This window comes from Alexandromys fortis, unplaced genomic scaffold (assembly GCF_014885135.2).
Source record: "Alexandromys fortis isolate MF-2015 unplaced genomic scaffold, M_Fortis_MF-2015_v1.1 scaffold_14, whole genome shotgun sequence".
In the NCBI taxonomy this organism is placed as follows: Eukaryota; Metazoa; Chordata; class Mammalia; order Rodentia; family Cricetidae; genus Alexandromys; species Alexandromys fortis.
The window spans coordinates 19,546,196-19,572,675 of NW_026067910.1; the positions used below are offsets into that span (position 1 = coordinate 19,546,196).

General features: G+C 46.6%; 1 protein-coding gene across 2 annotated transcripts in view; it reads left to right on the forward strand.

The window, feature by feature from the left end:
* Positions 1 to 816: 816 nt before the first annotated feature.
* The window catches only part of Anxa11 (annexin A11), a 43,659-nt gene continuing 17,995 nt past the window's right edge, over positions 817 to 26,480 (forward strand). The window contains exons 1-2 of one of the 2 annotated variants that reach the window (XM_050138039.1): positions 827 to 982; positions 19,022 to 19,125. The gene's annotated coding sequence lies outside the window, so the exon portion shown is untranslated. Of the gene's footprint in view, positions 983 to 19,021; positions 19,126 to 26,480 lie in introns of both variants that reach the window. The other variant, XM_050138038.1, reaches the window with a different exon arrangement.

Consider the following 26,480-nt stretch of genomic DNA (forward strand, 5'->3'; position numbering starts at 1 on the left):
TGGAAGGAGGTGCCTAAATGTGAGATGGGGATAAATAAAAAAGAGGACTCTCAATTTTTATCATTTAAATTTCTTACACAATCATGTTTTTATTACACGACCTTTCTCTAATAACAAACAAACAAAAACCAAAATAACCCCAAACACTACTTATAGAATACTTTTAGATTTATAGAAAAGATTAGGAAGATGAGACATGGAGTTACCATAAATAGGGTTTTCTCCTGTCGTTAACATACTAGTATTTTTGATATAATGAATGAACCAATACTGATGTATTGTTATTAAAATGTTCAAATGTCTTTTTTTTTTAACCTAAAATACCCCCCGCCCCAGGATCCCATTCAAGATGTCACATTGTTTAGTTTTTATATCTTGATGGGACAGCTTCTCAGGCTTCCCTTGTTTTGATGACCTTGACAGTTTTGGACAGTCGTGAATTCCTCAAGTGGAGCTTGTCTGACGTTTTTGCACGATTACACTGAATCATGTGTCATTGAGAGGAAGACACCATACGACAGAAAATCACTGTTGATGTTGGCCCTGATCTCCCGGCTGAGGCAGTTGGTAATGTTTTCCATTATGAAGTTTCTCCAACAGTACACGTGGTGTGACCTCTTAAAGTTTTCTTCACTGTCAGATGTCTATAAGCATACAGCCGGATGAATGTCTCACTCTCTAGGGATCTAGAGCGCCTCTGCACAGCGAGCAGGCGCTGGGTTTCCTTTTGAGCCCGGCTGGAGCGCAGACCGCAGACCTCACCTGTGGGCGTGGTCCCACGTACCCCGCCCCTCCAGAGAGGCCCCTCCTCTCCCACGTGGCTCCGCCCCGGTGCGCTTAAGGCGACCGCGCCCGTAGAGTTTTCCGCCCCGCGGGCTCCTCCAGTGGTTCGCAGTCGGTCGCGGGTCGGTATCCGGAAAAGGAAAAGCGACAGTGGGAAGGAGCTCCAAGTAGAACTCAGCGCCCAGGTCCCCGGTGACAGGTGAGTGAGGGTCCCAGCTGGCTGCCTGCGCGTGTTGAGTGTTCGCGCTCGGTGCGGAGTGCGAGGGTCGCCTGAGGCCAGGGCCCGGAGTTGGGCAGAGTCAGAGCAGGTGAGCCTGGGGACCTCAGCGGGCTTGAGGGTGGTTGTAGTCTCCTCAGTTCGGTGCTCTTCCGGGAGAAGCTTTAGCCGAGCCTAGCCGGCCGAGAAGGCTGTCTTTGGGAACTTTGCTCCGGAACTGCAGAGCGCGGGTTCCTGGACCTGCCACCCGGGGTTTATATAAGGCAGGTTTTCAAGCGGTCCGGAGAATGAGGGATCGTGCTAGGTGCTCTGTTGCCTGCCTTCCTTATCGTTTATCCAGCTAGAATCCCTGCGCCCCCGCTTGCGCCCCCGTTCCAGAGTCCCGAGGAACTCTTGGGGTTGGTTCTCCACTTCCCGTGGGCTCAGGCGTAACTAGGTAGCAAACAGATGTGGGGGAGGGATAGCTAAATTCAAGCTAGGCACATTCTTTCTGGGGATTTCAATCCCTGCCCGATAGTCAGTGGGCGTCTGTGGAGGTTGTGTTTCTCGGACCGAACCTCGGGATTGTCAGCCTAAATCGTCTACTTCCTTCATAGGCCTCCACTAACTGCTCCCTGCTGCCTTGCCCTGCCCTCTGGCTCAGTAGGGACTTTCGGAGCAGGCGTGCCCTGGGGCTACATTAGTGAGGGAAGAAAGTTAGGAAAAAAAGCCCTAACCAAAATCAATTTTTTTTTTTTAAACTGGATTGAGCTTTCCTCAGGTGTAAATTTACAAGATGACAGTGTGTCGTTGTCAAAAGGTTGGACAAGCCTGGAGCCTCATAGGGCAGGGCCAACTAACTGCCTTGCTCACCCTCAGCTTGCTCCCTTTGTGCTTTATTTCCTTGCTTCTGTTGTTGAGAATTCCAGGAGGATTAACAACAGGGCCGTTCCTTCGGTGCTTCTCTAACCAGGCCAAGTGAGCTGTGGGCAGTCAGTCTGTGTAACACAGGGGTGCCCACTTTGGATTCTTCCATCCCTCCCCATCCGTCATTAATCTCCGCACCTTGATTTCCTCATCCATAAAATAAGGATAATTATAATTCATGTGTCATTGACTTATTGTGAGGATTCAGCCAGTTAATTTTTTGTTGTTGATTTTTTTTTTTTTTTTTTTTGCCTTTTGAAATAAGGTCTCCCTATGTAGCTTTGGCTGGTTTCAAACTCAGATCTTGCCTCTGCCTCTTGAGTGCTGAGCTTAAGTGTGTGTGCTACCTTGCCCAGCAAGCTAATGTTTTAAATTTTTTTATTTATTATTTGTTTTGGTCTTTAGAGACAGGGTTTCTCTGTGTAGCTTTGCAGTCTGTCCTGGAACTCGCTCTGTAGACCAGGCTGACCTCGAACTCACAGAGATCCACCTGTCTCTGTTTCCATGTGCTGGGATTAAAGGCATGTGGCACCTCTGTCGGGCTTACATTTTTTTTTTAGCAAATATTTTATTTTGTTTTATGTGTATGTTTTTTTTTTCCCTGCATGTATGTCTGAACCATGTGGATGTCTAGTGCCCTTGGTACCCTTGGAGGTCAGAAGAGGGCCTTGGATATCCTTGAACTGGAGTTCAGACAGTCATGAGCTGCCACATGGGTACACAATTGCTCTTAACTGCGGAGCCATCATTCTAGCCCCTTGAGGTTTGTTTGATTTTTGTTTTGTTTGTTTCTTACTTTTTTTTTTTTTTTTTTTTAAAGATAGGTTCTTTCTGTGTAGGTCTGACTGTCCTGAACTTGCTCTGTAGACCAGGCTGACCTGGAACTCAGAGATCCACCTGCCTCTGCCTCTTGAGTGCTGGGATTAAAGGCTCATGCCACCACTGCCCAGCACGTTAATTTTTTTTTTAAACAGTTCTACAATGCTCAGGTACTGACCATTAGAACAGGTCACAACTGGTGCATCCCAGTTGGATGGTGCTCAGGTTAGGCATGGCACACACTAGGCAAGGTCTGGCATGTTAGTGATCAAATGCAGCCAGTGACAGCAAGAGCAGAGGTGTAGCCAGCTTGAACTGCCCTGTCTCGGCCCACACTGCTCTGCCATCTTTCCTCTCTTTTGCCCATTTCTTACTCACGTGCCATTCCAATGGCTTCTGCTTCCTAGTAGGAGGGGCAAGGCATGGGTTCTTTCCTTCACTCTGTCATTGGATTCAAGGAATTTGTGACCAGGTGTCTTGTCCCTGTGCTGCTCCCAGTCTTTGGAGCACAGAGACTATTTCTGGATTACCTCTTGGTCTTTCAGAGTGCCTATGATGAGCCTTCCCTTTGAAACGTTCAGGAAATTTCAACTGGGGGAGAGGCAGGCAAGAAAGTAATGTCTTTGTGGCCTGAGTATTGGAGCTGTAGGATGGGCAGAGAATGGGGGGAAGTGAAGGAGAAATGCATCCAGGCTGAGGGGGACGAAGAGAGGCTGAAAGACCTGGGTGTGGAGTTTCACACCTGTAATCCCAGAACTCAGGAGATCGCGGCAGGAAGACCAGGAGTTCAGAGCCAGTTTCAGATACAGAATGAATTTGGGGCTAGAGAGATGTTTCCGTAAGTGGAAAGCTGGTGTGCACTCCCCTACCCCAGTGCACACATGCACACAAAATTAGGAAATGTAATTACCCCTGAGCATCCTCCTGGGGATGCATAGTGAATTTGAGTGCAGCCTGGTTACATGAGACCGTGGCTAAGGCATCTGCCACTGAGCCTTCCAATTTGAGTTTGATCTTGTGTTTTCACATAGTAGAAAGGGGGAACTGACTCCTCTAAGTTGTGGCTTACCTATACCTGTGCACACACAGACACACAAACAGATAGAATTGAAACATTTGTTTAAAACAAAAACAAGCAAGTCAGCTGTTTGAGCTCTTTTTGTAGCCATGACAGGGAAAAGAGAAAGGGCCATCTCAGTTCAGTTGCTTCAAAGGGTTTGATTGATCAGTGATTGCTTGGGTGTTGTGACCCAGGAAGGTAGTTTGGGATGACAGGAAAAGGAACTCTCCAGGGGAAGACAGAAGAGAAACCCAGGCTGGGTGGGACTGCATGCTTGTTCCCAGAAGGCCTGAGGCTTTCTCTTCTTCCCTTCCTGGTTGTTTTTCTCCCTCTTGAATCCGAAGCAGTTTGAAGCAATTCGTGGCACTTGATCCCATGACATGGGAGTGTCTGGGTGTGGCTGTTCACGAACCCACTGTCCCTCTAGACCATCGGGATTTTGAGTGGTGCCCAGATAGGACAGCTCTGAAGATCCGTGAGATCTAGGTTTCCCTGGTGGGAGTTGGCATTTGTAAGAATTTTTGAGCTTTGGAATGAAACCTGTTAACCTCTAAATTAGCCCACATCAGACATGTTGGTGTAACTCATGAAATAAAGGTCCCAGGGTCATGGGGAGAAGACTGGCTGTACAGTGGAGTGGTCAGCTTCTGATGATCCTGCCTACACTGATGTGAGAAAGGATAGGGTGAGGACAGCTGAACAATTAGGGGACAGGGGCTGGAGAGTTGGTTCAGTGGTTAAGAGTAGGTATTAGGGGGTGGAGAGATGGCTCAGCAGTTAAGAGCACTGACTGCTCTTCCAGAGGATCCACATGGCAGCTCACCACTGTCTGTAGTCCAGCTCATGGGGATTTGACACCCTCATACAGACAGGAATGCAGGCAAAACACCAGTGTGCATAAGATAAAAATAAGTAAATCACTTAAAAAACCAGATATTAGTTGTTTTTCTATTGCTGGGGAGAAAAGCCACACTTAAAGTGATTTATAAAAAAGCGTTTATGTTTTCTGAGTGTTAGAGTTATAATGGTACAGCAAAGTCAAACAGCAGCAGAATCAGTTTACTGCTCACATCTCAGTCTTCTGACCTACAAGTAGGAAGCGAGAGAACTAACTCAGAATGATGTTGAACCCTCAGAGCCTGCCCCTTGTGACGTATTTCCTCCAGCAGGGCCACACCTAATCCTTCTGAACAACCAACTGGAAGCCAGCTATTCAAACATGAGCCTATGGGGACAGTTCTCTATTCAAACCAGGTCCCAGGTTTGATCTCCAGCACCCACATGGCCACTCACAGCCATCTATGACATATAGGGAATCTGATGTCCTCTTCCCACTTTGGCGGGCACCAGTCATGTTAGTGTGAACATACATAGATGCAGGCACAGCACCCGTGCGTGTAAGGTAATAGAAAAGAATTAGAGGATTGGAAGGCAGGTCTTATCTGCCGGCTAACCGGGAATGAGCCATGTAGCCACATGTCCCAGTTTTCTGGCTGGCAAATGGTTGCCTCCAACAGAGAGTCAGATGACAAGATGTTTGTGGAAGGGTTTGCAGATGGGCGAGAGTGGTGATGGTCTTGTTGATATTGTGGACTTGCCACCATGTCTCCGAGGAACCAGGAAGCTGAAAGTGAAGCGTGCCGCAGTCAAGGCTGGCTCTTTGATCATTAGTGGTAGTTGTTTTTTGATTGTGCTCTTGAAGGTCCCACTGTCTTGGCAGCAAAGAAGACATTTGAGGGGCTCAGGGACCTGAGCCCACCGGCGGAGGCTGGCTTGCAAGACAGAGGGATGAGAATTCAGGGTGGGCGTAGAGAAGAAACTAGAAACTCTTTACAGGGAGATCAGGCAAGCAGGCACATGAAGCCTGGTGTGGGAAGCATTTTGGGGGGGAAAGGGATGTGTAAGGGGGGCAGGGCTAGCGTTAAGGGACGAGAGCTTGCTGCGTCCACCACAAAGGGCACAGTTATTTTTAGGAATTAGGTGACAAGGCATGTTTCTGTTGAAATCTTTACTGAGTCCCCACTGCTTGTCCAGCCAGTTCGTTAATAAAAGAATTTAGGAAGGGACTTGGAAGGGTGCTCAAGGACATCCTTATTAGAGCTGGAAAGAAAAACAACAGATCAGGAAAACTGAATTTCAGTAGTTGCTAGGAGGAAGGGATGGAGATGAGGAAGAGAGAAGTCATGCTTTTAAGAAAACAGGTTCAGTAACGGGTCAGCAAATTGCCTCATGGCAGACAAGCAGCCGCATGGCAGGAGGGGAGGGAGGCTTTAGAGAAAAAAGGGTGAGAAAGCTCAGAGAATCTGGAAGAACATGCCCAGGCTTTGGCCAGTATTTGAGAGAAAAGGAGAGGAAACAAGGGGGAAAGTTGTCCTTTTCTGAGTAATGCAAAAAGGTGGAAGGTCACAGGGCTACCTGATGGAAGCTCTGTGGGTGACTGCACAGGGGCTAAGTACCCTCCACTAAGGGAATTCCTCCCACCTCCTAATCATGACTTAGGGTGAATTAGCATTCCTGAGGCATTGGTTTCTTGGCCAGGTGATTGACAAGCCCACTATAGCATTTAGTGATCTAATCTTTGGAGCAGATTAAAATGTCATCTGTTTGCCCAGGGCCAGAGGTAGAATCCATCTTTTATCTGGAAGAATGCTTTCCTTTAATGGGCTTCCACAAAGCCCTGATAGCCATCTTCAGTGACCTCCAAGCCTACAACAACACTAGATTTGCCCCCTGGATATCCCAGATGAGAACCAGCTTGGGAAGGTCATTAACTTCTATTTCTTTCATGTTGCATTTCAGTTGTTTTGAGATTCTAGGAGTTGGGGGAAGTGTCTAGGCTAGAGACAATATAACCTGGGCAGTTTTGTCTAAGTTATATTTATATTTGAAGCCAAGGGCATGGTGATGTTCAAGAACTCCCTGGAATAACTGAGTAAACGAAAATGAGCAGTCGAGGAGCTAGTCACAGGAACCAGGGTTGTCTTGCTTCGGTAGACTTGAGGGGTCACCGGCGGCATTGCTGCAATGGCCAGTGACCGGAAAGAACAGCTGGAGCAGATGTGTGCAGAGCCTCATGAGAGCCACTGTGTGAAAGGACGGGAGAGCTCACCCGTGTTGGTCCTTTTTCACCTGAGGAGAGTGGACTGTGGATGGCCTCAGTCCCTGTACCTCATCCCGCAGCTTCTGTGTATGACTTGGTTATTGGGACAGTGTCTGGGTTACTGTTGCTGTAGGTCAGCAGCTGTGGAATGTTCTCAGTACAGAATTACCATAATTTATTCAATCTTTTCCTCGTTAGTGCACAGTGAATTCTTTTCCTGTTTTTATTGACTTGAGGTAGAGTTGGGGCAAAGAAACTGTCTACTTTGAATGCTCCAGAATATATTTAAGTTCTCTCAATCAAGAAATGGGATTTTAGCTACTTTCAATAGAATTTTAATTATACGTTTATTATTTTTTTTTCTGTTCAAGAGCCATTTCAACTTTTATCCATTCCTTCTTTAGTTTATTTTGTTCTCTTGTCATTGAGAAGCCCATCATGCTCAACACTGCCCTTTGGGTATAATGCTAGCAGATGGATTTCCGTACTTTCTTAATTAGGGTTTCTATTGCTGTGAAGACACCGCAACCACAACTCTTTTTTTGTTATTGTTGTTTGCTTTTATCCTCCCAGCTCTTATAAAGGAAAACATTTACTTGGGGCTGACTTACAGTTCATAGGCTTAGTTCGTTATCATCATGGTGACAGCGCTTGGGAAGATGTGGTGCTTAGACAGGTAGCTGAGAATTCTACATCTGGACAGCAGACAGCAGGAAGAGAGAGAGACACTGGGCCTGACTTGAACATCTGAAATCTAAAAGTTCACCCCTAGTGACACACTTCCTCCATCAAGGCCACACCTCCTAATAATGCCACTCCCTATGGGTATTGTTTTCATTTAAACCACCACACATACAAAGTGCCCACCTTTCATTGTCCTTTGGTCTCTGTAAATCTGCTATGATCTGGGAATTATTTAAAAAAAAACAGTCCTGAATTTCCAAGCTGGTCATGTGGGATAATCCTTCTGTATGCTATGAATATGTATTGCTCTCATTGGTTAATAATAAATCTGATTTTGCCTTTAGTAAGTTTGACTAAAAGTCTAAGTTTGACTTTAGAAAGCCAAACTGAAAATAAAGGGAGGAAGAAGGGTGGAGTCAGGGAGGGAGAGAGAGAGAGACGTGTGATCCAGTTGCCAGAGAAACAAAATGCTAGGGGACAGGTAAAGCCACAAGCCATGTGACAAAATATAGATGAATAGAAATGGATTAGTTTAAATTGTAAGAGCTATTTAGTAATATGCCTGAGCTATAGGTCAAGTATTTTGTGATTAACATAAGCTTTTGTGTGTTTATTTGAGACCAGGTGATCAGGACAGAAAAGCTCCTCCGTTTACAGTGTCGTGTCATGGAGAGACTACTGCTTCATATTTGGGTCCTGGTTTTAGTGGGCTGTGATTGGGTCCTGGGTTTAGTGGACTGTAACTGGGTCCTGGCTTTAGTGGGCTGTATGATTGACTGGTCCTGGTTTTAGTGGGCTGTGATTAGTGAGCAAGTAAACATCTCAGACTGCATTAAATCCTCTATGGTTGACTACATTATATTAAAGTGTACCTACAAATTCAACTTGACTTTTTCTTATCACTAAGAGGTATATTGGAAATTCTCACTGTACAACTGATTGTGGTGGCATGGGCCAGTAATCCCAGTATTTGAAAGATTGAGGCAGGAGGTTGATGAATTCAAGACCGACCTGGACCATATATTTAAGGTCAGCCTAGATTACATAGTGAGTCCTTATCTTCAAAACAAAACAAAACAAAACAAAAAACAGACCAAAATAATTTTCACTGTAATTTATCATGTTTGGAGTTGACAGGTGTTTCAGGCCTGCTTCATGGATTGTACTGTGTGGTCTTTGATGTTCGGGGTTATATTATTTATATTTTAGGAGAAGAAATAACAAAGAGGTAGGGGTAATCTCTTTCCTTACAGCCCTAAAATTAATAAAAACACATTTTTCTTTCTTTCTGAGGCAGGGTTTCTCTGTGTAACTTTGGAACCTGTCCTGGAACTTGCACTGTAGACCAGGCTGGCCTCGAACTTCACAGAGATCCGCCTGCCTCTGCCTCCTGAGTGCTGGCATTAAAGGTGTGCGCCCCCACCACCTGACAATAAAACACATTTTACAAAACGGCAAGACTCGGGCATTTAGAGGCAATGCCCTGGCAGACTTCTAGCTATACTCTTGTGCTTTCTGTCCAGTGTAGCTGTGTCTTGATTCTCAACCTGCCGGTACTACGAGTGCCCTCTCCTGCCAGTGGCCCAGTGGACCCTGTCCTCAACACAGCCAGGCCTTTAGGAAGCGTGGATAAAATGAGACTCACCTGTAAACTTTAGGGAAGGGACCTGGAAGTCTTAGTCCGTGTTCTGATGCTAGTAGAACATCTGGAGGTGGATAACAAATACAGAGAATTGATAAACCAATGACAAAGGAAGCCCAGTGTTCTGGCAGTGTGTGCTGCATCATAGAACGACAGAGTAGGAAGGAGAAGTAAGAAAGGATGAGGCTGCTGGTGCTACAGTAGCCGGTGTCCACATCCCACCCAGCTCACCTCTTAAAGGTTTTGTCACTTTTCAGCTCAGTGCCATTCCACAGAGGGTCAGGCTTCCACCAGGTGGGCCTTTAGCGGACAAACTGTGCAGAACCATAGCAGAACCGACCATACCATCACGGGGGCAGGACCTCTTGCCCTACCCCCCTTGCACCCCTTGCAGTTGGGCCCTCTTCCTATGTGTCCAGGGATGTACGGCCGGTTCAACTTGACTGACCACATTTCCTTCCTCACGTGAGGCAACAAGATTGAACTTTCCGTGTCCTCCAAGGGAAATGACAATGTAGTAATACACAAAAGTGTAGAGGGCCAAATGGCAGGAGAAGATTCTGTGCTGTGGTCACTCTGCTTTTTTCTGTCTCAGTGGACTGGACTAGAGTGTCCTGGTTTACTTGCCCTTAAACTGATCTTAGAAATTTTCTAAGGCCAGTGTTTTCAGACAAGACATACAACTACAAAGACAGCTGGAAAAGTCCTTGGTTTGTGGTCTAGGATTATGAAAAAGTCCTTAAGATACCTTGAGCATGTGTGCATGCTTGTGTGCAGGTATGTTTGGTGTGTGTGACATATGCTTGTGTATGCATCTGTGCTGTGCACACATGGGGATTTAAATGTTGGTGTCAGGTATTGTCCCCTGTACCTTATGTTTGAGATGGGGTCTCACGCTGCCTCTGGAACTTGAGCACTCAGCAAGCCCGTTATCTACACTTCCAGGTGCATGTGCCACCACACCTGGCACCTTATGTGCGTTCTAAGGATTTGAACTTAGGCCCTCATGTTTGCATAGCAAAGTACTTTATCTGTTGAAACGTATCAACCATCAGCATATTTTTAATATTAATATTCCCTTCTCCTTTTTGCTTAGTTTTTCTGTCTTTGTCTTGCTCTGAATTTCAAATCATTTATGTTTAAAAATTTGTTTTTCTTATAATCAGCACATGTCTGGTCTTGGAGAGAAAGGGGGTGGCAGGAGGCCATGGCAGCTTGGAGGCTTCTATCTTTGATAGAGGAATTCACATTCTTGCTGTTGTGGCTGTCTGTCATTTTATTCTGTGTTATTTTGTTGCTTTATTACACTTGGAGGTTGTTTTCTTTTCTTCTTGTTTCTTGCTACTTTGGTTGATTTCTCCTTCTCCATCCCTGCTGTTAGGATTCTGGCTTATTCGTTTATCACGGAGGGCCTACCTCTCTCCCTCTATTCTGACATCAGAGGCTGAGTTTTACAACTTTCCTAAATGGTGGTCCAGGTACCAGCCTCCCAACATTATGTTGCTTCAAGCATCTTCTAGGGCTGTGGTTTTCAAGCTTGTGCGTGTGTAAGACTTATAAAACACAGTTCTAGACGCTAGGTCTGACCGGGGCATGTACTGTGTCTCTGTGTATGCATATATATCTGAGTGTTTTAATTCTGGCAGGTGCCTAGGATGTGCTGATGTGTCTAGCCCCAGGGTCATGCTTGGGTACTGATGTCTCTGTGCTTTCTTTACCTGCATTGACCAGGTGAGCCTACTCTTAATATTCTCTGACAGGTACTGCTGAGCTTGTGGAGTGACTGGGAACATAGTTCTTGGGGTTTCTGTGTGCCAGGTTATAGTGAGTGTTTTGTTCCTAAAGCAAGACAGGGCAGATGGTTGACAGATGACAGAAGGTTTGGGAACACCACCCACTTCTCTCCTTGGTGCCTGGCATTGGCTGAGTTGGCACTGCACAGGTTAGGGAATGGGAACCTCGCTGTATATCGTAGCAGCCAGAAGCCAGCAGGGCATTCAGCAGGGCAGTTCTGTCCCTTGGGTGGGGAACATGCTGGCAGGCCTTTGCTTCCTTGTTGATGCTTGAGATTCTTCAGCCTCCTCGCAGAGGTCAGGCCTGTTAACACGCTGGGATCTATACTCTTGTCGTGGTAACAGCCCCGTATGCCCTGGCTGAACTAAGGCTGATGTTTGCTGGGGCTACTCGCATCCATGAGAGATGAGGTTTGTGGCAGGCCGCCCCAGTTTCTCTGTCGCCAGTCAGATCACTGGAACAAATGGTACCTTGTGTCTGACTCGGTTAATGTGCCAGTTGTTGGGAGATCACCATCACTTTCTCACTTTGCTTTTCTCAGGTTAACCTTCATGTCTCCCAACTTGACCTCCAGTCTGGGAGAGTGGGATTGAGAGCCTGGAGTATACAACTGGCATCTTGGGATGAAATGCTTTGGACAAGACGGCAAGAGATACAGTTGTAGGCCTTGTCCTGTTGTCCCCAGCCAGCCGTGAGAAGTCAGGCAGGTCTCTCGTGCTCCCTGGGCCTTTAAGCCATTGACTGAAATAATGCCAGTGGTTCAGAATCCTGGAGCAATCCAAATGCCACCGAGGACTGGCTTTTTATTTCTAAGAAGGTTCTTTCAGATTTGCCTGCTCAGGCTCAACCCCGTGGTGAGGCCCTAGTGATTGCTATGGCTACTGTCCTGCCAGCTTTGCCCAGAATGAAGCCCAGGAGACAGTCTTGGATGGCAGTGTCTGCTACACAGCCCGGAGAATGATTGATGTCAGCTCTGCTATTTTTAATTCCTCCTGTGTGGGTGGGGAGCTGAATGCCTGCCTCCACCTTCTGTGGGCTTTTTGTGTAGTGCCTGAGAAAATGCAGTCAGGGTTGGTGAATGCTGCCGCAGGCTCTCTGGCTTGTATCAGTCACTTAATGGCACCCATGACCCACATAGGTGAGGTTAGTGCCCTATGATCCCAGGGTGTGGGACTCTATAGTCGTGGAAGAGCTAGGGTGTTCCTATATCTTCTCACATCGTGTTTGGGATGGAACAGAGAAGGGATTCTTCTAGAAGGGTACTGGGTTGCCCCTCAGATTTCCAGTGTAACTCCTAGTACAGTCTGACAGAGGATTTTTTTTTTAATTTTATTTTTAATTAAAAATTTCCACCTCCTCCCCTCCTTCCATTTCTCTCCTCCTTCTCCCCACCCCCTTCCCCTCCCCCCTCCAGTCCAAAGAGCAGTCAGGGTTCCCTGCCCTGTGGGAAGTCCAAGGTCCTCCCCCCTCCATCCAGGTCTAGGCTCCCACAAAGCCAGTACATGCAGTAGGATCAAAACCCAGTGCCATTGTCCTTGGCTTCTCAGCCCTCCTTTGTCCAACACGTTCAGAGAGTCCGGTTTGATCACATGCTCCATCAGTCCCAGTCCAGCTGGCTTTGGTGAGCTCCCATTAGATCAGCCCGCTGTCTCAGTGTGTGGGTGCACCCCTCGCAGTCCTGACTTCCTTGCTCATGTTCTCCCTCCTTCTGCTCCTCATTTGGTCCTTGGGAGCTCAGTCCAGTGCTCCAGTGTGGGTCTCTGTCTCTAGCTTCATCCATCGCCAGATCTTATACCCGATTGATCTGTATGTTCTCCAGGGACTTCCTTTCCATTTCTGACAGCATGGCTGGCCGCCGAACTACAGAAAAGTCGAACACGCTGTCTTCTGGGTGTGAAGGCACTAAAGCTCCTGAGCGGATAAATGGACAATGAGTATGTGGTATTGGATCAGGGCCCCTGCAGCCTGTAGGCCTTGATTTCAGCCTCTGTCCCTCGCTGTTGCAAGCAAGTATGGAGGTGCCTTTCAGAGGAGAAAGAGCCTCTGAGAGGTTAAACATGGATTAGCAGAGGGCCCAGCCTTCTTGTTCCATTTCTAAAAATATTTAAGTCACAGATCCTCTTTGCATCCCTTCTGTTTCCCCAAGGAAGCAACTTTGAGCTATAGAACCTTCCTGAAGGTGGCTAAAAAACCTTCATGAAGCACCAGTTGACTGGATAGGTGGGTTCCAGGAACCCCAGAGAGTCTGGATCTGCTTGCATCCACTAGAGAGAAGTGGGTCTCCTCATGTCCTGTGTAGCCCTAGGACTACCTCCCTTCCTCTCAGGCTCTCCCTGCCACCCATGGTAGAAGACAGGATTGCCTGTGTGTTCAGTCCCCTGTCGTGGGAAGTCTAGTGGGCCCTCTTCCAGTGCAGGGGGCAGAATCAGATTATCAGCAATCCCTCCCATCCTCCCTTCCATCTCTACTGGGCTCTGGGAGGGCTGTAGAAGCCATACCGCTTGATAGTCTTGGCATAAAGGAAGGTGTTTGGTATCCTTTCCTTAAGAGGGCCCTTAAAATCCTGTAAGTCTGTGTGCCACCAGGCTTCTACCTGTGCCACAGATGGTGAGAAAACAAAGAAACAAAACAAAAAGCCAGGGACAGGTGCAAGGGCACAACACTGAGGACAAATGGTGTTTCAGCTTTTAGCTAAAAAGTTTTTGTTTTTCAGAGAATTGTTGAATACGGTACTGCAATTGTGCTGGAATAGTCCATTTTTGAGTTAGGTGTCAGGGTCCCCTTCATAGGTAGCACTTACTGCCGCTTTATAAAACATGCGGTTTACAGAATGAGAAAAGTCAACTATCTTGATCTGAAGGGCTTAAAATGAAACCCGCTATCTCTGGACACACCCCCCTCCTTTGTCTACTTCTCTGTGTAGGTAACTTTTTCCTAACGAATGTCTTTATTTAAATGATGGGCTTATAGTTCTGTTCGTTAATTTATCTTGCTGATGTGCTGCTTGGATAGATAAGGAATCAATACATATATCAGTGTTAATTGCATTATTATGACTATAGAATGTATTGCTCGCTGCTGTCCTAGCAACTTGTGTGGTTTCACGTATGGGGCTACCAAGCTTCCTGTTCCTGCAGTGAGTCACCCCTCCCCTTGGGCTTGAGTTTTTGCACACCAGTTGTTCTGAGCAGGACAAGTTGACCCCACATCTGTCACTCAGCTATCATCTTGGGTCTTCTTTTTTAAGTTTTCTGTGTTATATTCCCCTTGCACTGTGGGATTTTTTTTTATTTCTTTATTTATCTTCTCATTTTGTCAGAATTTAGAAATTGCTAGTAAAAGCAAGTGGGAGGTGGGTGCTCTTCATTTTTGAGTCCTTTGGAAACATCTGCGGCATCCTGTTGGTAGTGGGCAAGTTAGCTAGCTGTAGGAATAAACAGAAAGCTGGAAAAAGTTTATTATCCATTGTGAGGTTGAAGAGGAGCTAATGTACTCAATCAGAGGCTGCTCCCCCTTTTGTTCTTAAGCTTTTTTAGGTCTTATGTGGATCTATAACGTTGGGCACCACTTTGCAATCAGAAGCTGCTCGTTTGTTTCTCAGCTGCCCAGACCTGAATAGTCACACAGAAACTATATTAATTACAACACTGTTTGGTTAAGAGCTTAGGTGTATTCCTAGCTTAAATGAACCCATTTCTATTAATCTATGTATCACCACAAGGCTGCGGCCTACCGGTTAGGTTCTGGCATCTGTCGTCTTTGGCAGCTACATGGCGTCTCTTTGACTCTGCCTATTCTCTTTATATCTCTTCCAACCTGGCCATATTCTGCCTTGCCAAAGGCCAAAGCAGCTTTATTCATTAACCAATAAAAGCAACACATATACAGAAGGACACCCCACACCAAGCTATTGCCTTATAGTTCTGAGTAGTAGTTGAGGAGCTCAGTATTATTCCATTTTCCCCTGAAGAACCTCGGCTCCTTTCTTTTTCTGAAAGTTTATAGTACTTTTTCTCTGCCTCTGAGTTCTTATGTCAGGTTGATAAGCTTTGCTGATGGTTTCTTTTTAGACATTGGATTGCCACCAGGTGGTCCTTTTGACTTAAAGTAGCTCTTCGGGTGCTAGTCAGTGTTCTTAGATCATCATCATCATAGATGTTATTTTTATTTGTGTGTGTGCCGGTGTGTGTGTGGTGTATAAACGTGTTTGCCTGTGTGTGCGCACACAGAAGCCAGAAGAGAACTCTAGAGTGTTCTATTCCATCACTGACTGAATTTGGAGCTAGACTGGTAGCCACTGGTTTCCAGGGATCCCCTTTTCTCCACCCTGCCTCCCAGCACTGGGCTTACAGGCATACACGTACCACGGCCAGCTTTCTACGTGGAGGTTGGGGATTTGAACTTGTGTGTCCGTGCTTGTACAGCCGGCGTCCTTATCCACTGAGCCATCCCCAGCCCTCACAGAGTTCTTGTGCTATAACTGATCCTTTTCTTGCTTCAGCTTTTCCTGCCCTCCCCCTTGGGATCATTTTAGATCACTGTTTTTCAACATTTCCAATGTTGCGACTCTTTAATATAGTTCCTTTGTTGTGATGACCCCCAACCACAAAATTATTTTTGTTGCTTTTATGAATATGATGCAAGTTGGGGCCTTGGTGGGTGAGCTTAAATGTGGAGTTGCGATAAAGGGAATGGGGGAGGAACAAGAGAACGGGAGAGAGACAGACAGAAAGGGGAAGAGAAGGACAGAACACTGCCTCCTCAAAGAAATGGCAGAAAGGAAGAGAGCAGGAGTAGACAGGACTTGTCTCTGAAAGGGACCTTTTGTACCTGTAAACAGATTAGGACCCTGGGTTCTGCCTGGGTGCATCCTCCCGGATGACAGGCCAGACCAGCATAGTGCCTGAATCCTAACAGTTGCTATTCTGTAACTCTACTTTTGCTGTTGTTATGAGTCGTAATGTAAATATCTGACACGCGGGATGTCTAATATGTGACCCCATAAAAAAGTTGTTGAACCCAGAGGGTCATGGCCCCCAAATTGAGAAACATTGTTTAGATCCTGATATTCACACACACACACACACACACACACACACACACACACACACACACACATATGTGTGTGTATATATATATATTTATTTCTTTATTAGAGATTTCTGTCTTCCCCACCGCTGCCTCCCCTTTCACTCCCCTTCCCCCAATCAAGTACCCCTCCCTCGTCAGCCCAAAGAGCAATCAGGGTTCCCTGCTCCGTGGGAAGTCCAAGGACCACCCACCTCCATCCAGGTCTAGTAAGGTGAGCATCCAAGCTGCCTAGGCTCCCACAAAGCCAATACGTGTTCCCACATCTTTTTATACTTGTTTGTCATTGTTAATGTTTTTCATGTGTGTGTGAGAGTACATGCACATGTATGTGGAGGCCAGAAGTCAGCCTCAGGTGTTGCTCAGGATCTCTGAGTGAAATCTAGTGTTCTCTATCTAGGCTCAACTGGCTGGCTGGCTGACTAGCGATCCCCGGGGAGCCACTTGCCTCCACCTCCCCAACATTCTAAGCATATGCCACTGTGCCTAGCCAGTTAAAGTGCTTTTGCAGAAAGCACTTTATTGGCTAAAACCTCTCCCTGGCTCCTGTTGTTTGCTTGCTTGCTTATTTTCAGGATAAGATCGCACCTCAGACTCACTATATACCTAGGCCCTTGGCCTCCAGAACCCCCTGCCTCTGCTGCTGAGAGCTGGGATTACAAGCGTGGCTCACTACAGCCAGCTTTCTGTTTGTTGCTCTTTATCTCTGAATTTCCCCAGACTTGCTTTTCTAACCTTTCTCTTAAATGTCGTGCTTTGTTTTTCATTCTCTTTGTACACGCACGTATTTGCTACTGATCTCTTGAAATTTGAGACTTTAATCTCTTCTGTTTTCAGTTTCTGAACACAGCTTATTGCTTTCTTACTGTTCTGTGTGTACAGAGTTTTCTTTTGGTTTTGTGTTATGGGTAGCTGCCTCTCTGTGTCTCTGAGCATACTAATTGTACTCTCTCCCTTTACTTCTCCGTGGCTCACTCCCCTCTGAGCCGTCTCTTGTTTTGGTCTCTCCTGCTCTTATTGGAGATCTTGTTCAGATGTCCTGTGATCTTTTGCTGTCTACTTACGTAAGCAGTGCTCAGTCCTTGGGCTCTGTTAGACCACCTCTTTGCCCTTGTGTGAAATCATCTTTGGTAGCGCTGGTCTGTCTTCTCACCTCATCGACCCTTGCCTCAGGCGTGGAGCCCAGCTAGAACTCTTACTCCTTCAGAGCCTTTGGTAAAAGGAAGCATCCAGGTGAAGAGGGTCCCTCAGGGAGCCCTGAACCTGTGCTGACGCCACGCCCTTTGCATCATAGCACTTGTCAGGGAAGCAAGAGGCTCTGGGCTGGGTCCCTTGCTGTGTCATGGTGGCATGCCACTTCCCCTCCTTGGTTGTCAGTTTCTCCATCCGTAACTGGAAAGAAGAGGTGTGGTGGGTAGGAGTAAACTGAGTCACCTCTTAGGGCCCTAATGGCTTACCAGCTGGACCTCATGCTCTGTTACCTACATGCGTAAATCAGGTCCTTAGCATTCCCCTCCCCCAAAGTTTGCATTGCTGACTGGGTGTGTTGCCTAGCCCCAGAGAACCTACCCCAGCTCTTATTATGGTGACTCACTGTGGCTATGGTGACTCACTGTGGCTATGGTGACTGTGTTGACCTATAATACAAGTGAGCAAGCCTTATCTGGGCTCCTTCTTCCAGACAGGAGGGAACAGTAAGCACCTGGTGGTTTTGTTGTTGTAGTGATTTGTTGTAGTCTTAGGGGGTTGATGCTTCTCCTGTCAAAGACGCTGGTCAGGCTGTATGGGCTGGTCGTAGACCTCAGACTGGAAGGGGTCTAGGGGAAGGGAGAGGTGGCTACTGGATAGATTATGCTATTCCTGCTCTTGCAGATCACCACAGACTTCAGCGTGCATTTGTGGTACTATACCCGACATGAAATTGACTGTTTTTACTAAGGTTAGCTGTGTAGTTCAGTAGCATGGAATATTCACTTTGTGTGAAACCACTACCCAAATTCCTCATCGTCCAAGATAACTCCCCATTTAACGGAGCATCCCATTTCCCTCTTGCCCCAGCACCTGTGGACAGCAATATCCTTCTGTCTTTTGAGTGGAATCAGGCAATATTTATCTTTCTGTGGCTGACTTATTTCACTTAACGTGCTGGGTTTAAGTTTATCCGTGTTGTAGCATGCGCCAGGATGTCCTTTCAGAGTGAGTGGCACATTTTCTTTATCTGCTCATCTGTGACACTTGAGTGGTCCCCACCTTTGTACCTAGACTTGTGGGTAACGCTGCTAGATGAGAGTGCGTCCTAAATAACTGTTCAGGGTCTTGCTTTTGTCTGCTGGATCCTATGGTAGTTCTCTGTTTAAATTTTTGGGTTTTTCTTTTCTTTTCTTTTCTTTTTAGGAGCTAATAGGTTTTCTATAACATGTTAATAGGTTTCTCCACCGATGAAGTAAGCCAGATCAGACAGAATTGAAAAAAATAGAAGAACAAGTTTATTTGAGCAAAGCCACTCCTGGGTGAGCCCTCCAGTCCCAGAGATTGGGTTGGAGAGGTCATGTGCTCGAACCAAAATGGGGAGGTTATATAGCCTGTAGGCAAGGTGGTGATGATGTGTCTGCCACAAGCTGGGTTTGTGGCCAAGTATGATCAAAAGCTGACCACTTTAGGTGGGATCTTGGGCTGCTGGCAGCCTCAGGCGAGGAGCTGCATGGCTGCCAAGAATGCGGAACTGGGCTTTTTGGCTGTTTGGACAGAGAGGAATGGGGCTTTCTGGATGAGGCAGGAGTGAACGGGAGGCTTAGTCTAGTATTATAGCTGTCATGGAGGGACACTCAAGGTGTATACAGGGTTGTGCCTTAACTGGGAGTGATCTGTTTGCTTGTTGTCTCTGGCCCTGGTGGCTGTCCATGTTCTTTGTGGCCCATTCCTCTACAGGTGGAACAGTTGTCTGCTTGGTGTTGTCTTCCTGTTTTTACTCTGTCGTAGAAGGGAAAGAGTGTCTAATTTCAAGTGCCTGCAGTTGGATTGATCTCACCCAGGTAAGCCATCAGAGTGCTGCATTCATCCGGCTGGTAATCTCAGTCATATTGGACCAGCTCTTACCATAGGCAGTTCTGAGACATTGGGGCTGGGTACTGTATCTGGGACATTTTGGAGGATGATGATGGTCTTGTCTCAGGCTTTGGAATGCTGTTTTCTGTACTCCTTTGATTGACCAGTGGTGTCCTAAGGCCCTGTGACCCTGAAGGCTGGTCCCATCACTGTATGGGTCAGCTGATAAATAGGTGCATATAGAAGTTTGGTGAGCTTAAGAGTTTTGATCCTTTATTCCTTGCCTGTCTGTCATAGCCTATCTTCTGTGGTCACCTGGAGACACCAGTACTAAGGGAGTTGATCTCAGTCTGCTCAGTTTAGCTCCTGCTGAATGTGGGGTCAAGCAGAGATTCCCATGGTCCTGTCCCTCCTAAGTTGTTAGAAGGATTGCATGGCACAGAGGCAGTAACTGGGCACTGCAGGGTTTGGTGTGCAGAAGCATCTCAAGCTCAAGGGGCTTTCCCCGGGCTAGAGAGACCTTGGGGGGCTCAAATATTGTCATCGGTCCATGATGACCAGCTAGTCCCTTTGGTTAGGGATTTTCTCTTAGACAAGCCTTTCCGCCAATGCAAATAATCCCAGTCAGACCGAATAAGACCAAATTAAAAGATGCCCATGTTTAATGGAGTGCTCCCGGGTAGCTGGGAAAACAAGGAGAGGGGAAGAGAGAGAGAGAAGGGGAGACCACATGAAACCCGGAGACCACGTGTTCATTCTCTGGGGGGCGTGGTCTTGACCTTCCCTGGGGAGGGGTCACCATTTGGCAGGCTTTCTCAGAAGTGGAGTTTGGACTGAGGCAACTACCAGGGGAGGGAGCTTATGCCAGGAGCTGGGGTGTTTGCCCCCAGGCAAACAATCTAGACTTTTTGAATAAAGGGGTGTTAGGGAGCTGAGGTGATGCTTCCCACCAAACACCTTTGACCATGCTCCCTAGAGAGTCCTGGTAAGACACCGTTTCAGACCCGGGGAGTAACTGATCATGGGAGGTGGTGGCACAGAAGCAAAGACCTGTACACTGTACTCACAAACACAACTCCATTTTGGTGTGGGAGAATATGTATGACTCCCCCACCATGTATGTGTGTGTGTGTATACACATGTATGTTCAAGTGCCCAGAGTCCCTAAGGGTATGTGTTTGGGTAAGGCAGGTGTTGGATCTACCCACTGGAGCGGGAGTTATGGATAGTTGTGATGCTGGAATCTGAATTCTGTCCCAGTGTTCTTCACTACTTGAGCCATCCTTCCAGCCCTGTGTATCTGTTTCTTAAGTTTTACCTTGGGCTGCTTGATCTGGGTCCCTGGTCCGCTTCCCAGACAAGTGCCTTCAAGTGTCACGTGCTCCCACTTTCCATAAGATGATCCAGCACCCAAGTTCTGTGTTTGGCATAGGAACCCAGGGTTAACATGTAGTTTTATAGTGAGTGAGTGGAGAGAGAGATATATCATACATTTAAAGTTGATAGCACTTAAAAATTAGACAGGAAATAGTTTACAATGTCTGTAGTTTTCTTAAAGAAACAAACGGAGTGGATAGGGTCTAGATCAATAGTTCTCAACCTTTCTAATGCTGTGGCCCTTTTATACAGATTCCTCATGTATGGTGACCTCAACCATAAAGTCGTTTTCTTTGTTACGTCATAGCTGTAATTTTGTTGCTATTACGAATCGTAATATTAATATCTGATATGCAGGATGTATTTTCATTGTTACAAATTGATCCAAAAGGGTCGTGACCCATAGGCTAAGAATCCCTGGTCCAGATGAATTAAGATTGACCTTGAAGCAGTGCTTTGATAGTTGAAGGTTTACAGCCCTATTCAGCTTATATAAACTCTCCCTGTCAATCATTGATCATCAGTGCCTCCATCTTATGAGTCATTCCTTGGATTTGGGTTGTTTACATGGTGTACTAGGCCACCTGCTCTGCTGACTCTGAGTGCGTGATGGTAGGGATTAGTCATATGGGGCTTCCCTCTTCCCCTCACAGCCAACAGCCTTGACCTGAAAACTGGGTTCAGTAGAGGGAAGGAAGTTCTGAGACATTAAAGATCTGGGAACCTCTGACTCCAGTTCAAAACCTGTTCCTTGTGCTGTCTCTCCTGTCTGTTGGGAGAAAGCTCTTAAAGCAGGTTATCAATGACAAAGCCACCTGGAGCCATATCCTGGCTCCCTAGTGATGTGCTCTAGTGACAAAACCCAGGGCAGTGGGAGCTAGATAAGTATCCACCTCTGTCTAGTAACCTAGGACAGGTGAGCTCCAGGACTTATGTGTGCACGCACACACACATGCATGAATAAATAATAAAAATTAAATATGTAAATAAAATTTTAAAAAGAAAGGGAAAAAAGCGTTTGAGGTCAGTCTGGGCTATATAACAAGATCGTGTGCGTGTGCGTGTGCGTGTGCGTGTGTGTGTGTGTGTGTGTGTGTGTGTGTGTGAAAGAGAGAGAGAGAGAGAATATGAAAGAAAGAAAATATTTTACCTGTTTTCTTTTGGTATGTGTGTGTGTTTTTTTCAAGACTGGGTTTGTCTCTGTAGCTCTGGCTGTCCTGGAACTCACTCTGTAGACCAGGGTGGCCTCTAACTCTGAGATCCCCTGCCTCTGCTTCCTGTGTGCTGGGATTTAGGACATGTCCCACTATACCGCCTGAATGTTTACTTATTTTCAAACATTTGTATATCATTTGTATATGTGAATCAAATACATGTGTGTATATATTTTCATCTATGTATGCAGATGCTTTGTAAATATATGTACACGTGTATTGTGTATGTCTTAGGTTGCATGTTAGAATGCTTGGTGGTTACTGTTAGGGGAGGGGATAGTGGCCTTCTATTTGTTCTGATTTTTCTCCTTCAACCTGCTTGTATTCTTTTTTTTGTTGTTATTTATTTATTGAGACAGGGTTTCTCTGTAGCTTTGGAGTCTGTCCTGGAACTGGTTCTTGTAGAGTGGGCTGGCCTCGAACCCACAGAGATCCGCCTGCCTCTGCCTCCCGGGTGCTGGGATTAAAGGTGTGCGCCACCACCACCAGTGTATTGAAATAAAATTTATGCAATTTTGGTTTTTTTTTTTTTGAAACCGTTTCTTCCTCTTTCGCCTAGGCTGGCCGTAAACTCATGATCATCCTCCTGCAGCATCCCCACTTCTCCCAGTGGTAGGATTACAAGCAGGCACCAGCACACCCAGTTTATACAGTGCTACTGTCACAGAAGCAAACACTCTGCCAGCTGAGCTGCAGTCCCAGCCCGGCTCATTGCTGTTTTGATGTCAGTAATACTCAGTTCTCTTGGTGTGTGACTGGGGTTTATCCATTCATCTGCTGAACCACATTTTGGTTCCTGTGAGGGCGGGTAGTCGGGGGTAACACTGCTGCTGCATTTAGCTCTGAGACACAACCTCCCCCCCCCTCCCCGTGTACAGGAGGTAGGTGGGATATACCTTGGTGGGGCACCCTTGGAAGGTGTATTGGAAATCTAACCCTTCCTCTTTGTCTCCTGTCCCCATCACTCTTTCTCACTGGATCTCCTGAAACAGCATGTCAAATGAACCTTTCTTCCTTCTAAGTTGTTTAACTCAGACATTTTGTTACAGTGACAAAAGACTGGCTCATTACATCCATCCTGTAATTTTTCATCTCACGTGGACCAATACCAAGATCGTGGTGGTTGTTGGTTTCATAAAATAGGTTTAGTTTTGTAAGAAACTGCTAAGATCTCTTTCAAAGTTGTTGTGCTATTTAGCATTCCCCGCAGCAGTGAGGAAGCTGTCGTCCATACCCCCCGTGTTTGGTGGGTCACTGTTCTGGACCTGGCCATTCTAATAGCTGTGCAGTTTGCTGTTTCCGTATACAGTGGCACACTGAGGGTCTTTCCTTGTACTGTCATCTCTGCATACCCTTTGGTGAGCTGCCTTCTGAGGTCTTGTGCTATATTTTTATAAGTCCCTTGATCGGATGTATCTTTTAGGAATACATTCAGTCATTCTGTAGGGTTTTTTTTTCCCCTTCTTTATCTGAAACAGGCTCTTGTTTGTTTGTTTGCTCAGACTGGCCTTAAATCCTTGTCCATAAGGGATTCATCCTCCTACCTCAACCTCCTGAGCAGTTGAGATTACAGGGTGTATCACCATGTCTGGCTTTCTTCCTTTTACTTAGGAAAAAAGGTCAGCAAAGATGGTCAGAGCTGTGTGGTTTAAACTGTGTATTTGTGTTGTGTGAGAGCAAGAGACCCTTTAACCAACAACCTGAGAAAGTACAGTGGCAGACCCTCGCCTGGGAACATCAGGCCTGACTTGTCTGCTTCTGAGTGCCAAGGGCTGTTAGGCCCTGGAGTACTTCTCCAGACTCTGCCTGTGAGCATCAGCCAGGGGTGGTTTCTATTCTACATGAGGAGAGGCTACTTCTGGACCGGTGCTTTAGGCCTGGTACCACTACCACTCCTTTTCAGTGTGCCTAGAAACCAGGCTGGACACTGGAGGGCCTGTATCCACCTCTTCCTGTTAGCGTGGAAAGCACAAGGCTCTGCAATGTGGTGGGGCGGAGACTGAGTCTGGGGAGAGGAACTCTGTTCTGGAACACTTTCCCTTTTGTCCTCTCTCCAGATTTCTGCTTATGTGGTAGGGACCCTTGAAGTATTCATGACTTTAGGGAATAAGCCCTTTCACAGTCCCAAAGAAGCCCTCCCCCCAGTTTCTTTATTGGTTTGGTTCTAAGGGTTGCTGGTTCTCAGGATCCAGGTTCCCCCTGGGGTGCTCATGTGTGAAGGAGCAGTCCTGCACTCAGCGGGGGCCCAGCAGTCTTAAGTTTTAACGTGTTCCACAAAGGTCTGTTTTGGAAACACTTTGTGCTGGTTAGTTTTATGTCTACTTGACACAAGCTGGAGTCACCAGAGAGGAGCCTCAATTGAGAAAATGCCTCAATAAGGTCGGGCTGTAGGCAAGCCTGCGGGGCATTTTCTTGATTAGTGACTGATGGGTGAGGGCCTAGCCCATTGTGGGTGGGCCAATCCCTGCGCTGGTGGTCCTGGGTTCTACAAGAAAGCAGGCTGAGCAAGCCATGGGTAGCAAGCCAGTAAGCAGCACCCCTCCATGGCCTCTGCATCAACCCTTGCCTCTAGGTTCCTGTCCCGTATGAGTTCCTATCCTGATTTCCTTCCATGATGAATGGTGATAGGGAAGTATAAGCCGAAATAAACCCTTTCCTCCTAAGTTACTTGTCATGGTGATTATCACAGCAGTAGAAACTCTAGCTAAGACACATGTGTTTAAGCTGGAGAGGGCTGCAGCTGGATGAATCTACCCAGCCGTATTTACATAGTCCCAGTGAGGAAGGAATGGTGATGTTTTTGCTGTAACGTCCCTAAGAGGGTCAGAACCAGAGGCTACATGTTCTTTGTAGGCAGGGTTATTAGAATCAGGGCCAGGTGTCTGTCCTTCGCAGAAGGCAGGAGGCGTTCCATTTTTGAGTGCCATGGTCAGATGTAGGCATGTGGGACAGGACATGTCTGGCTGTCCAAATCTCTTCAGCCATGGGAAGTATCTCTCACCAACGCATCCTTCTTCTCTGTTGAAGGATAAAGTAGAAGAAAGGCTTTGGTCAGATGGAAGGTAGCAGGTAGCTCACCGCATTCCCGTTTGTCATGGAGAGCTAGAGCTGAGAAGGGTGGTACGGTCCCTTGGGAGCTCACTAGAGCCCCAGGGTCTCGCCTCCGAGCAGGTGACTCCTGCCTGGGAATTAGTAGGCAGGTGAGCTGCAGGGTGTTACACACGTGTGTTAATTACTCACTGGAGTGAGTACAATATCTGAGAGAAAATTTGAGAGAGGGAATGTTTAGGCTGTCATGGTGGAGAAGGCATGGCGATATTGACGTGGGATGCAGGGGTTCCTCACATCACTGTAGACTAGGAAGTCAAGAAAGCAGGACAGGAAATTGCATGGAGCTAGCTAACCCAAAGACTATCCCTATTGGCCTACTTCCTTCAGCAGCTCTACCTCCTGGTTTCTACAGCCTTTCGAAATATCACACCAGCTTGAGAACAGGTATTCAAATTCTGAGCCTGGAGGGGACATTTCAGATTTGAGCCATAACAGCATAATAGCTGGCATTTGAACATGGTGGGGATGTGGGCTTAGTGGTAGCAACAGATATCAGCAGAAAATTCAGTATGATAGTTCAAGATTGTCTCTGCTGTTGGCCCATTTTTATCACTTACTTAGAGGAACATAATGCCATGTACACCAGATCAGTGGTTATGAAACAGCTGAGAGAGAGAATTAAGATGGTCACTGTGAGTCACCACAGCCAGAGATTGAGGAAGGATGGGAAAACGGGCAGACCCACAAGAGAAATTTCGTAGGAATCCCTGCTGTCTCGATCACCCAGAAAACCCACATGTTCCCATCCAGTGAGCAGGAAACTCCAATTGCAGGCAGCAATCCTGTCCTGTGATCTCTGGACTAGTCCGTGGTTTTAAGTCCTGACAAGCCTCAGAGGGAAAGAGAAGAAGGAGCATGCTCAAACAATTCCAGGTGAAAAAGGAATCTTTGGAGAAGGAAAGGCTGCAGAGTTTTGTGGGAGGGAAGGGGCCAGGGTCATGGCAGGACTGAGTTCTGCAGTGGAATTAACCATAGATAGAATGGGCCTTGAGGGTAGGCTTCTTTCCAGGTGACAGATGCTACTCCTGCCAGGAAACTCCCCGAAAGCTCTTCCAGGAGGGGGAGGGCTATCCTCCCATGTCCTGGATGTCTGAGCTGAATGAACCCTGTGTGCATTATTTTTATTTTGAAAGAGCCATTAAGGGGTAGCTTCGTGTGTGGTTAGACATAAATGCCTGTCTGAATTGAACCTTTTTTTAAAAGTTGCTTTTATTAGGCAACCATGAATGTGTAGGGTCTGCCCATGGAAAGTGAGCTTCACCTCCAGCCTGTTTTTCTTTCAGAGGCAACTAGCATTCCTCGGTGCCTTGTGTACAGTGCCAAGGGAGGTCTGTGCATATGTGTACCCACACCTCTTGGTTTGCATGTTTCTACTTTAAAAATGAAAAAGATTGTATGCTGGAGAGATGGCTCAGTGGTTAAGATCACTAGCTGCTCTTGTAGAGGGCCTGAGTTCAATTTCCAATACCCACACAGTGACTCATAGCTGCCTGTAACCCTATTCTAGAGTATCTAATACCCTTCTCTGACCTCCATAGGGACTAGGCACACACATGGCAAAACAGACATCAAAACATTCATACAATAAAAATAATAAAGATAATTTTAAAAAATGGAAAAGATTTCTGTGTGTGTACGTG